Raw genomic sequence first — 12,012 nt, forward strand, 5'->3', positions numbered from 1 at the left:
CGTATCCCCTTGTTCTGTTCTAATGGCTGCCTCTTGATCTATGTACAGGTTCCTCATGAGCTCAATTAAGTGTTCTGGAATTTCCATTCTTCACAAATGTTGTTGTTGTTGTTAAGTGCCTTGAGTTAGTTCCAACTAATAGCGGCCCTGTATAGGGTTTCCGAGGTTTTATTCTTCACAATGTTCTTAGTATTGTTTGTTCGGCCTGCTGGGCCAGGAAGGGAGCCTCTGGGTGTCAGACCCAGCACCCCTCTCCCACTCCTCGCAGGTTTTCGTCTCCGCTATGGCTGAGCTGATACAGAAGAAACTACAGGGAGAAGTGGAGAAATATCAACAGCTACAAAAGTCCACGTCAGGGCGGCAGAAGCTTGAGGCACAACTAACAGAAAACAACATCGTTAGGAGGAGCTGGCTCTGCTGGATGGGTCCAACATGGTCTTCAAACTTCTGGGTTCTGTGCTGGTCAAACGGGAGCTAGGGGAGGCTAGGGCCACTGTGGGGAAGAGACTGGATTATATTACAGCTGAAGTTAAACGCTATGAATTCTAGCTCCAGGACCTGGAGAGGCAGTCAGAGCAACAGAGAGAGACCCTTGCCCAGCTGCAACAGGAGTTCCAGCGGGCCCAGGTGACAAAGGCAAGGACTCCTGGGAAAGCCTAACTTCGTAGGGGTGGGGGGAAGAGGAGGGAGGGAGGCAGCTCTAGGATCTATAATGTAACTAATAAAATGTGAAAACACACACACACACAAATTTTTTTTTTTGAATGGGGGCCAAAAAATAATGGGTGGGAACCAAGAAAAAGGAACAAAAAAGAAAGAATTTGCAAAAGCAAAAAAACAAAAGGAATCAATTTTTTTGGTATTCTTTGCTTTCGGCCAAGATTCATGTGATATCAACAATGACATCTCTTATTTTACATTCTCTTCATGTTCTTGTTGCTCTTCTAGTGCTGTAATAATGTTGGAAGCCAACACGATTCCTGGGATTAATCTCAGCACTTGGCATTTAGGGGGAAAAGCCATTCAATCAATTGATTTGGTTTATTTTAAATCACTTCTTAAAATTCCATCCAAGTTATTAAAACAGACTGTCCCCTATCTTTTAATTTTTATTAAAAACAATAATAAAAACTGATGCCAAGTGGATATCAACTCACAGTAATTCTATATAGGATTTCCAAGACTGTAAATCTTTACAAGAACAGACAGCCTCATTTCTCCCAAAGCAGTGGGTAGTGGGTTTGAACCGAGGAGTGACTGGAGAGCTTTAATCAAGGAGTGGCTGATAGGTTAGTACTACCCACTTGAGGTTGGCAGCCCTGTGCTTAACCCACAGCACCACCAGGGCTTCTTAAATATGGTAATGTAGGAAACAAAATCCTCTTGTCATCAGCATGACTGCAGAGGGGTGCTTTAAGATGGTTTTGAAATTGTTCAGAATTCTGTAAAATGTGTCAATTTGATGTAACATGCAAATATTTACCAAAAATATGCAAACCCAAAATACAACTTTATAGAGCTGATTCCAATTCATGTTGTTGTTGTTGTTAAGTGCCGTCGAGTCGGTTTCGACCCATAGCGACCCCGTACAGGGTTTCCGAGGGTGTAAATCTTTACAGGAGTAGAAAGCCTGTAAATCTTTACAGGAGTAGAAAGCTTGATCTTTCTCCCGCGGAGCAGCTGGTAGTTTCGAACCGCTGACCTTAAGGTTCGCAGCCCGATTCGTAACCACTACACTACCAGAGCTCCTTTCTAGTGGCCCTATATAGGGTCTTTGACACTAAATTTTTATGAGAGCAGAAATCTTCATCTTTCTCCCTCAGAGCTGGTGGGTTTCAAATGCCGACCTTGTAGCTAGCAGTCCAGTGCTTATCCTACAGTGCCACCAAGTTTCCTTAAAAATATGTAAAGAGACCTAAAATTATTCCTTTTTTTTTTACTTCCTGTTTTATTTTTACAAAATGCCCCAATGTACTGCTCAACTCACTCACTGAGCTTACTGCTGGGGTTAGCTGCTTATGTCTCCTGGTATAGTTTCCCTCCTTCCCTACAAAATCTGAGTGTATCCTAATGATATGTATTTGACATATGAAAAATTACATATATGAATTAATAATTAGAAAAGATTCCACATGTTTATGTATGAAAGGAATTTAGAAATTCATGGAAAAATGGAATGAAGAGATAATAAAAATTTTCCTAGAGCTGTTTGTAGGCTCCTTGTATTTTGCATGTCCACGGAGCACAAGAGTTTGCAGACTGTTGTTAAACATCTAATTGTTGGGCATTCTAAGGCCTATCCTGCCTCCATTTCACAGACTGGGAAGCTAAGACTCTGCTGTTGATTAATGTGCTGGATTACAAGGTCAGTTTGAATTACAAGATCAGTGACTCAAGCTTTCCAGCCACTCCTCAGAAACCCTATACAGAGTCGCTATGAGTTGGAACCGACTCAATGGCAATTAACAACCACAACTGGATCCCAGACCTGTGGAACTGGTGCTAGGACAGTTGTCATCAAGTGGCTTCTCCAGCACACACAGGTAGTTCCTCTAGCCATGAAGGTGCTCAGGATCAGATTTCAATAGATACTTACACTTTCTTAGTTTCTTACCTGTTTGATAAAAAGTCTTAGTTTGTAAAAAATAATCTAATTGATAAATAGAATGTGTTCTACCATGACATACATATTTATAGAGAATACAGGTAAAATTGGCTCAAATTATGTACATACTATGTAGGTTTCTATGTGGGATTTGGGGATTGGAATCAATTTCCTCATCTGAAACAGAAATTAAAACAATATTTGCATGCCAAAGTCAAAAGTTTGCCAATGAAGACTACAGCGAGAATCCAAATGCAAAATAAATATATGAGTACATTTGAATCTGAGGTACTATAATTTATATTAAAATCATGAATGTCTACAGATAAGCTAAAATTAGTCAACAATCTCAAGTTATGTATACCCAAAATTAACTGCTAGGCAATTGGCAACATTGATAAAATTTCATTTTAGGAACTTGTGTACTCATTATAAAGTATGAGCGTCAAGTTTTAATAAAGTTACATGATGAAAGAGATACAAAATTAGATTTAACTGCATATTGGAGCATTTTAAAAGTTAATTAATTCTCTGACATTCAACAGTCTAACTAAATTACTTCATACAGTTGTTTGAGCACTATGTCTATAATCTTCTGATTAAAATAATAAGGACTAACATTATTAATGCCAGTTATTATTTACCTACATATCACACAATCACTTCCTTTCTACCCCCACACCCTCTTCCTCAAAATCTGAAGAGATGATTCTCCTGAGAGTTCTGAATGCTTTTTGCTATAACAGGATGGGGAATTAAAAGAAAAGAAGAAAATAACCAAAAAGCTTGTTTCAGGTTTTAAAGTCCGGGTTGTGTGTGTGTGTGTGTGTCCTGAGAAATAGCTCTAAAGTAGCTCTGTGCAGCAAAATACCTGCCAACTCACTATTGTTTATCCTGTGGTGTCTGTTTAAATTTGTGCTGCTCTCTGATTTATTCCAACCTCACAGAATAATGAATCTAGATTTTATTTCTGTTCTTTGCCTAGACTTGTCCAGCAGGCAATCAAAGCAAAAGAAGATATTGACCCAAATTCTTTCTTCAGAGGTAAAAACAATAACAAAACAAAAGCCTAGCAAAAGCACCCCATATACTTTTGTTGTGAAGAATGTCATACTTATTTGATTGCTGGGTTTTATCAACTTCTTCCAGTGGGGGATAGTGAAAGAACTGAAATAGAAGTGGAGCCTGGTATTCAGGTCTCAATCCTAAGAATAATAAGTTTCACCACTTCACTGTGCTACACCTCAGTTGTTGGTTTATGATGGTTTTTTTCCCTTAAAATAAAAGGGCCAGACTCTGTCACCTCTGTTATTTCTACTCATGATAGGACAAATCTAAACCTATTGCAGCAAAAGTCTCTGTCAGCCATCTGCAGAGGGCATGAAGGGAAATTATTTTCTGTAAATTGGGAGATGGGAAATGTGTCTTCTTTGTAAGACAGACAAGAAGGCCATTTGAAAACAAGTTTTATGTCAAAAAGCCTAATGACTTGTTAAAGTATAGGAAAAAGATATTGCATGTTTTCATTTATGTATTTTTCTCTAACTAAGATTCAATATAGACAGACTTTTACCTGTAACTTTTAAGGTCATTTTGTAGCAAGATAAGGCATAATTTTTCTTTTGGTTTTGTTATTTTAGTGCAAAATGTTTAATTTGGTAAGATAAAAACATTGGTAATTTGTAATTAGTATCCTTATGTCTTCAGCCCTCATCGTTCTATATAAAGCTGTGTCTCTCAGAACACTGTAGGGAGGTCTGTTTATTCTCCACAGGAAAGGAAAATTAGTGAGTTCTCTTCTGACTTGGCCAAAAGTGCAACAACAATGTAATAATGCTGTTATGTTGTTGTAAGTGCCATTGAATCGGTTCCAACTCATAGGGTTTCCAAGGAGCAACTGGTAGGTTTGAACCACTGACTGCACTTCATCTCCAATACAATTACCCACTAGACTTTTCTTCAACATAGAAAGAATGTACTTGGCAGTCAATGAACAAAGGGCTGTACTTTCTATTAGCAATGCTTCACTATTTTTGCTCATTTCAGTGAGGGGTGAAATCTTGGATTCATCTCAGCCATAAAGGGAGGATATTCTTGCTCAGAAAACAGAGGGCATTTGAGTCATTTTGATTTCACTGTGCACCTAGATCTTTGTCCCTGACTATAAAGATCTCTATGTAATATAACCAGAGTTGAGCCTCACTTTAAATAAAGTAAAATAAATAACTTTGTTATTTCAGCCCAGTATGAATGTTCTAATTCATTTGACTAATCTTTCACTCTGTAAACAATATGTTTTGGAAAACTGCAAGAATCCCTAAAAATGTGTCAGTATTTTAATTCATCTTTTGACACTTTCAAAAATATCTCTACAGAGTAATTATAAATATGTTCCTGTTAAAACATTTTGTAGTTCACATAGTAAAAGTAGTATTGAAGCTCATCCTTACAAAAATAGAACATACCACTAGCAAAATTCATCTGCATAATTTGATTGTTCAGTATGCCCTAGTTATTTTGTGAATCATTTATAAGAGGCTTATAACCATCTGCTTGACTTTATCTGTACATTTAGCATTCTCCTTAATTTAAATATTTCCATTTCCTCACAAGGAAGGTCTATATTAACAGACGAGGAAGAAACGTCAGAAGAGCATGTGGTGCTATAACCAGCCTTATACCTCACACACAGTTGCTGCTAAGAGACATAATGATCTCTTGTTGAAGAAATGTCTTCCTTCAAGAACCTTTTCTATTCCATGAAAATTTACAGGATTTATTTGGCACTTGATTTTAATTCTAGCCTTTTGTTACCCAAAGTGGTTCTTCCCTTGTACTGGACTAAGCCCATCATTATAATTTAAGTTCATTTTCTCTGGTTCTAACCTTGTTGAGACAAAATAATAAGAATAAATACATTGCTACTGTAAGCACTCGATTGCAAGATCCGTTTGAACGACAAAGGTCAGTGGTTCAAACTCACCAGACACTCCTCGGATACACATACAGTGTCACTATGAGTCAGAACCAACTCAATGGTACTTAACAACATACTAATATGTAAGAATAAGATTGGATGACACAACTGTGACATTGAGTAATAATTTAATATTTGCCTTTAATTTTAAAACATAATTTCTCATACCTTGCCTTTTAGGGGGGCTGGGATGGGGTATCTGGATATAAATTTGAATCAATGTCTTATTTGTCTTAAAAAAAAAGGAAACTGGACTAAAGTTTGTTTGCATTTCCTCTAAAATGGGAAAGAGTGTACAGATGATTTTTACTAGTGCTGTGTACACCCATCCACATACACAGGAAGCTACCATTCTTCATGTTTTGGCATGTTTTAAATTTTTACTTGGAAACAACTTTTATTTGAAAGCATTTTGTTCCCCACCAATTTTATGCTCTAGCAGATATAATAAAAACATTTTTAATGCTATTCATTATTTTCAGGAACAGTCTGAGAGATCTTACATTTGTTCCTTTCCTATACTCATATATGGACGTCTGGTATGACAGGAGGGAACTAAGCATCACAGCATTGAAAAAGATGAACTCTGTTGTGACGCTGTATGATCAGTACTGGACTATGAACGAGGTTGGAAGTTCAAACGTACCAGCTGCTTGTTGAGTTTGAACCAACTCGATGGCATTTAACAACATTGTTGTTGTGAAGTGCCGTTGAGTCAGTTCTGACCCATAGCGACGACCCTGTATAGGGTTTCTTTGGCGTGAATGGTGAGATTGAACTGCAGATCTTACAGTTCAAAGTGACTTTGCAGTCTGACACATTAACCCATAGCACCATACCAGGATTCCATTTAACAGAATACTCATATAAAAATAGGATTGGATGACAGGAATTTTAATTAGTTGATAATTATATATTCTTTTTTTTTTTTAGAAAAGCCTGATTATCTAATAGGATTAGGATGTTTGGTAGTAAAATTGACAGAAGTAGTTGGGAGATTGTCTTACTGAGCTAAAAATTTACAGGTAAACTTATTGAGCGTCGCATCTAAGATATAGCCAATGGGATTTGCTCTTTGTGCTTTCTGTTAAATAAAATCAGGTGTTCACATAGGAGTATTGCTGACAGGTGTGGCTAAACCTGAATTTCTTTCTTTGGAATAGAATTGGGAATCTATACAGTTACTTTTCAGATTTTTACATTTACTCAATGAGTATTCCACAGACAGTGGTACAAAATCGACTCCTTTTCAATACAAGAAGAGTGAAGCTAATTAAAGAACTTTTGCATTAATTATAAATAACCTGCTCATCTAAATGATATTCCATTCTGCCCCTTAGATAACTATGGAACCAGAGAGCTCAAGTTCAGCTATTTGGTATCAAAATTGCTATCCCTATTAGGAGCACCACTTCTCAGGATGCTAAGGAGCACTTTTGAAGCGCCAGGAGACAGATAAAAAAATAGATTGTTTTTCATTGAACTATTTCTTAGTTTTGCTGGCAAAAATATGACTAATGCTCATTGTTAAGAAAAAAATAAAAAGAGAGAGAGAGAGAAAATTCCAATATTTTCATAAAAATATTTTTATAAAGTAATTATACCACTATATTCCTAACCACATTGCATAAACATTTCACATATTCTACATCCTTGCCAGAGTTGGATTTGTTGGTCTGAAGTGTATCCATTCTTTTGAGTTTACAGAGGTTGATGTTATATTTCCCTATGGTGTCCTAAGACTCCTGGTGTGGTGCTGTACCATAAGCACTGGACTGCTAACCACAAGAGTTTGATTATGTGTTTATTTATGATTTTCATTTGGGGTCTCTCTTGTTTGAAGTTCATTCTGCTTCTTAAATGCTTATCTTCTAATCTTTCATGATGTTAGGGAAATTTTCTTTCAGCAGTTCATCAACTATCTTTTCTTTGTCTCTTCCTGTTCTGGAATTCTGATCACCCATAGATTATCCCTCTTCATGTTGTCCCACAAGAATAGTAGGCTACCCCCTTTTTTTTTTCTTTTCAGATTTCTTCCTTCTTTTTTTCTGATTGTTTTTCTAGTTTACCAGCATTTAAAGATTTATCTTCAAACTCACTAATTTTGGCTTTCATTGATTCAAATCTATTGCTTTGCCCTTTCAGTTTATTGTCTATTTTTTATAATCTTAGTATTAATATTCTGGATTTCTGTTTGCAGGTTTTGTATTTTCTCTAATCTTTTACCTATTTTGTTTGATTATTCTTGTAGTGTTCTTCTGAATGCCTTCTTGTTTACCTTAACCTTCCTGTCATTCATTTGGAAGTACCTAAATATCATTTTCTCAAATTCTTTTTCAGACAGTTTATATCTTTTATCCTCAAAAACATTTTCTAGCTCTGACTAGATTGTTTGAGATACTCTGTCTTGTTTTTCTCATGTGAACAGAAATATTCTGCTGCTTTCAAGGCATTATGGTGGTGTTGTATTTGTATTAAGTTGATAAATGTATGTTGGTGCATTCTTAGTGACATACCAACTGCCTCCTGCTGGGCATGATCAAGTGATGAGCTTGTGTGCCGTTCTCTGTTCACTGCTCATGCAGTTCAGGGTGGATTTAGCTGATGTTGATTGTTATCACTGATCCAGTATATAGTTGTTGTTGTTGTTGTTAAGTGCAGTCGGTTCTGACTCATAGCGACCCTGCATAGGGTTTCCGAGGCTGCAAATCTTTACGGGAGCAGAAAGCTTCATCCTTCTCCCACGGAACAGCTGGTAGTTTCAAATGGCTGACCTTGAGATTAGCAGCCTGGCTTGTAACAACTACACTACCAGAGCTGGTATTTATTCTATCCCAACTGGTGGGGTTGTAGAGGGTATGGCTGTAGCTGGGTTGTATTGTATAGCTGCAGTCACTGTCTCCTTTCAGAACAGTTGAGTGGAACAGCAAAAAGATGGCAAACCTGACTACCCCAAAGTCAGAACTAATCTTGCCTCATTTTCTGAGCTAGGACCTCCTGTATAACTTTGAAAAAGGCAAAGCATTTTTAACTCAATATCAAAAGGAAAAAATATAAAGAGTTGATAAGTATGATACTGCAGGTTGTTTTTGCTTGTTTTTTTTTTTTTTTTTTTTAATTTTGATTGTTTCATAGTATCCTGTAGTAGAGCTCTGGTAGTGTAGTGAATTATAAGCTGGGTTGTTAACACCAAGGTCAGTAGTTTGAATCTGCCAGTCACTCCAAGAGAAAGATGAGTCTTCCTGAGCTCATACAGATTTACAGCCTCAGAAACCCTGTACAGGGTCGCTATGAGTTGTAACCAACTCAGTGGCATACAACTACCACCACCATTGTAGATTGTGGGTCCCTGGTGTGGCACTGTAGGATAAGCACTGGACTGCTAACTGCAAGGTTGGTGGTTCAAACCCACCAGCAGCTCCTTGGAAACCCTATACAGGGTTGCTATAAGTTGGAGCCAGCTCAATAGCTCTTAACAACAACAACACAACAATAGATTGAAGAAATTGCCCATTTTCTAATTTGCTGAGTGTTTTTATTTTGTGGTTAGGTGCTATATTTTAGCAAATGATTTTTCTTCATTATTTTGTTTATGTGGTTTGATATTCAGGAAAGGTGTGCATCAGGGTTATATCCTTTACCCATATTTATTTATTCTATATGCTGAGCAGGCAACCTGAGAAACTGGATTATATGAAGACCTGTGATATGCAGGTGACACACTTGGCTTTTTGAAAGTGAAAAGGACAAGAAGTACTTACTGACAAACATCAAAGACTGCAGCCTTCAATAAAATTACACCTAAACAAAAAGAAAATGAAAATTCTCACTGAACTAATAAGCAACATCATGATAAAGATTAAAGTAGTCAAGGATTTCAAATTACTTTGATCCACAATGAACACCCATGAAAGCAGTAATCAAGAAATCAAATAACATATTACATTGAGCAAAAATGTCACTTTAAAGACTAAGGTGTGCCTGACTCATATCACAGTATCTTCAATCAATTCATATGCAGGCGCAGATGAAAGCTTAACAATGAATAAGGAAGATCAAAGAATAATTGATGCATTTGAATTATGGTGTTGGTGAAGAATATGAATATGCCATGAACTGCCAGAAGAATGAACAAATCTATATTGGACAAAGTACATCAAGAATGCTCCTTGGAAAAATGCTCCTTGGAAGCAAAGCTGGTGAGACTTCAACTCAAGGACCCAGTCCCTGGAGTAGGACATCATACTTGGTAAAGTAGAGGGTTGGTGAACAAGAAGAAGACCTTCAATAAGAAGGACTGACACGGTGTCTGCAACAATGGGCTTAACCTAACAATGATAGAGAGGATGGTGCAGGACGGGGCAGTGTTTCATTCTGTTACACACAGGGTCACTATGAGTTGAAAATGACTTGACTGCGCCTAACACACCAGTTGCTCCTTGGAGACCCGATATAGGATCGTTATGAGTCTGAAATGACTTGATGGCACTTAATAGCAATAACAACAACTACAACAAATGGAGCATCATGGCTCCACAGGATAAGCACTAGACTGGGAACCACAAGGTTGGCAATTCCAGCCAGCCAGCTGCTTCGTGGGAGAAAGATGAGGCTTTCTGCTCCCTCAAAAGATTTAAAGCAGCAGAAACCTTATATAGGATCACTATGAGTCAAAAGTGACCCCCTGACACTTAACAACAACAAAAGGAAGGAAAGTTCATTGAAATATAAGTGAGGAAAATTATATATGTATCTGTTGCTCAATTAATTTTCTAAAATGAACCTACCCTGTAACCAGAACTCAGAAAAAGAAATAGAACTAATATTTTATTAGTAATACAAGTAGATCTTCCTTTTCATAGTTCCCGAATGCTTGAATTTAGTAAAATAGCACCGTCCCCCAGCCACACAGTTTTAATTTTAGTTACCTCAGCTTGCTTACTCGAAGCTAACAGTGAATAATTGCACTAGTTCTTTGGTCCATGAATCACTGTATATACAAATGCTCATAATGAACAGTGACCAATCATGTCACATCTTTCCAAGTCTGTCTTTAATTGTTCACTGCAGATCTGTTGGTCACTGCATATTTAGTTCACACAAAGCCAGTAAAGCAGGTGGTTTTGCCTCCAGTAGGTGACTCTGTGAGTTAAGCACTGGACTTCTAACTACAAACCCACCAGCTGCAACACAGAAGAAAGATGAGGCTTTCTGCTTCCCTAAAGATTTACAGTCTCAGAAACCCTATGAAGCTGTTCTACTCTGTCATATAGGATTACTATGAGTTAGAATCAACAAGATAACAGTGAGTTTTTGTCTTCCAGTAATAAATCCTGGTGTGGCACTGTCAGATCAGCACTGGACTGTGAACCCCAAGGTCGGCAGTTCAAGCCCACTAGCTGTTCCTGGGAAACACTATATAGGGTTGTTATGAGTCAAAAGTGACTCGATGGCACTCAGCAACAACAATAGTAATAAATCCACGTGACCTTTTACAAAATGGAGTAATCCAAACAGGTAATGGATCAACAAATATGAAAATGCAACAACAAAGTGAAGTGATAAAATTAAAAGTGACATTCTAATTGAACATAAACAGATTTCTAGAAAAAATAGTTGGCCATGGACACATAGACTCTCTATATACTGCCAGAGGAACTTCTGAAAGATGAAGCTGACATAGATGAGAAAAGGGGTTGTAATGGACAGACAAGGTGATTAAGTCTCCAATGAAGTGATGCTAGCCAACACACACACACACACACACTTCATATTAAAGACACTCTCAGAGATATTTAATAGTATTAAAAATGGAAAAGATAAAATGTTAGAAGCTGATCCACATTTAGAAAGTAGTATTACAATTTACCAAAGCATAGAAAACCTGCTCACTCAGGATCAGAGGTATAGGACAAGGGAAATGCAGGCATTGTTCTAATTACACTGCATCAATTATATTTTATATCAAAATAAAGCACTTTATCTCAATGTTCATGATTCTTTAAACTGTTATTGTTGTTAAGTGCTATTCAGTCAGTTTCAACTCATAGCAACCCTGTACAGGGTTTCCAAAGAGGATCTGGTGAGTTTGAACTTCCAGCCTTGTGGTTTGCAGTCCAGTGCTTATCCTACAGTTCCACACCAGGGCTCCTCTTTAACCTATAGTGGACTAAACATTACTATTTAAAAATTTCCCCAGAATATTTATAAATGAGAGTAAGAAAGATTTTTGCAAAGCTCCTAAAGAATCATGTTTTTTCTTATTGATTATTAAAATCATTTTGAATACTTTAGCTTGCATAATCATTTTTCCAGTTCTACACTACTATGTTTTCAGCCAAGATCCATCAGACATCAGGAATATTATCCCTCATTCCACGGCCTCTTCTGAATCCAGCTTGAACCTCTGGAAGTTCTCTGTCAATGTATG

At 37.2% G+C, this 12,012-nt stretch overlaps 1 pseudogene; it reads left to right on the forward strand.

The window, feature by feature from the left end:
- Positions 1-283: 283 nt before the first annotated feature.
- LOC102827041 lies at positions 284-660 on the forward strand (annotated as a pseudogene).
- Positions 661-12,012: the final 11,352 nt, after the last annotated feature.

This window comes from Chrysochloris asiatica, unplaced genomic scaffold, assembly GCF_000296735.1.
Source record: "Chrysochloris asiatica unplaced genomic scaffold, ChrAsi1.0 scaffold00122, whole genome shotgun sequence".
In the NCBI taxonomy this organism is placed as follows: Eukaryota; Metazoa; Chordata; class Mammalia; order Afrosoricida; family Chrysochloridae; genus Chrysochloris; species Chrysochloris asiatica.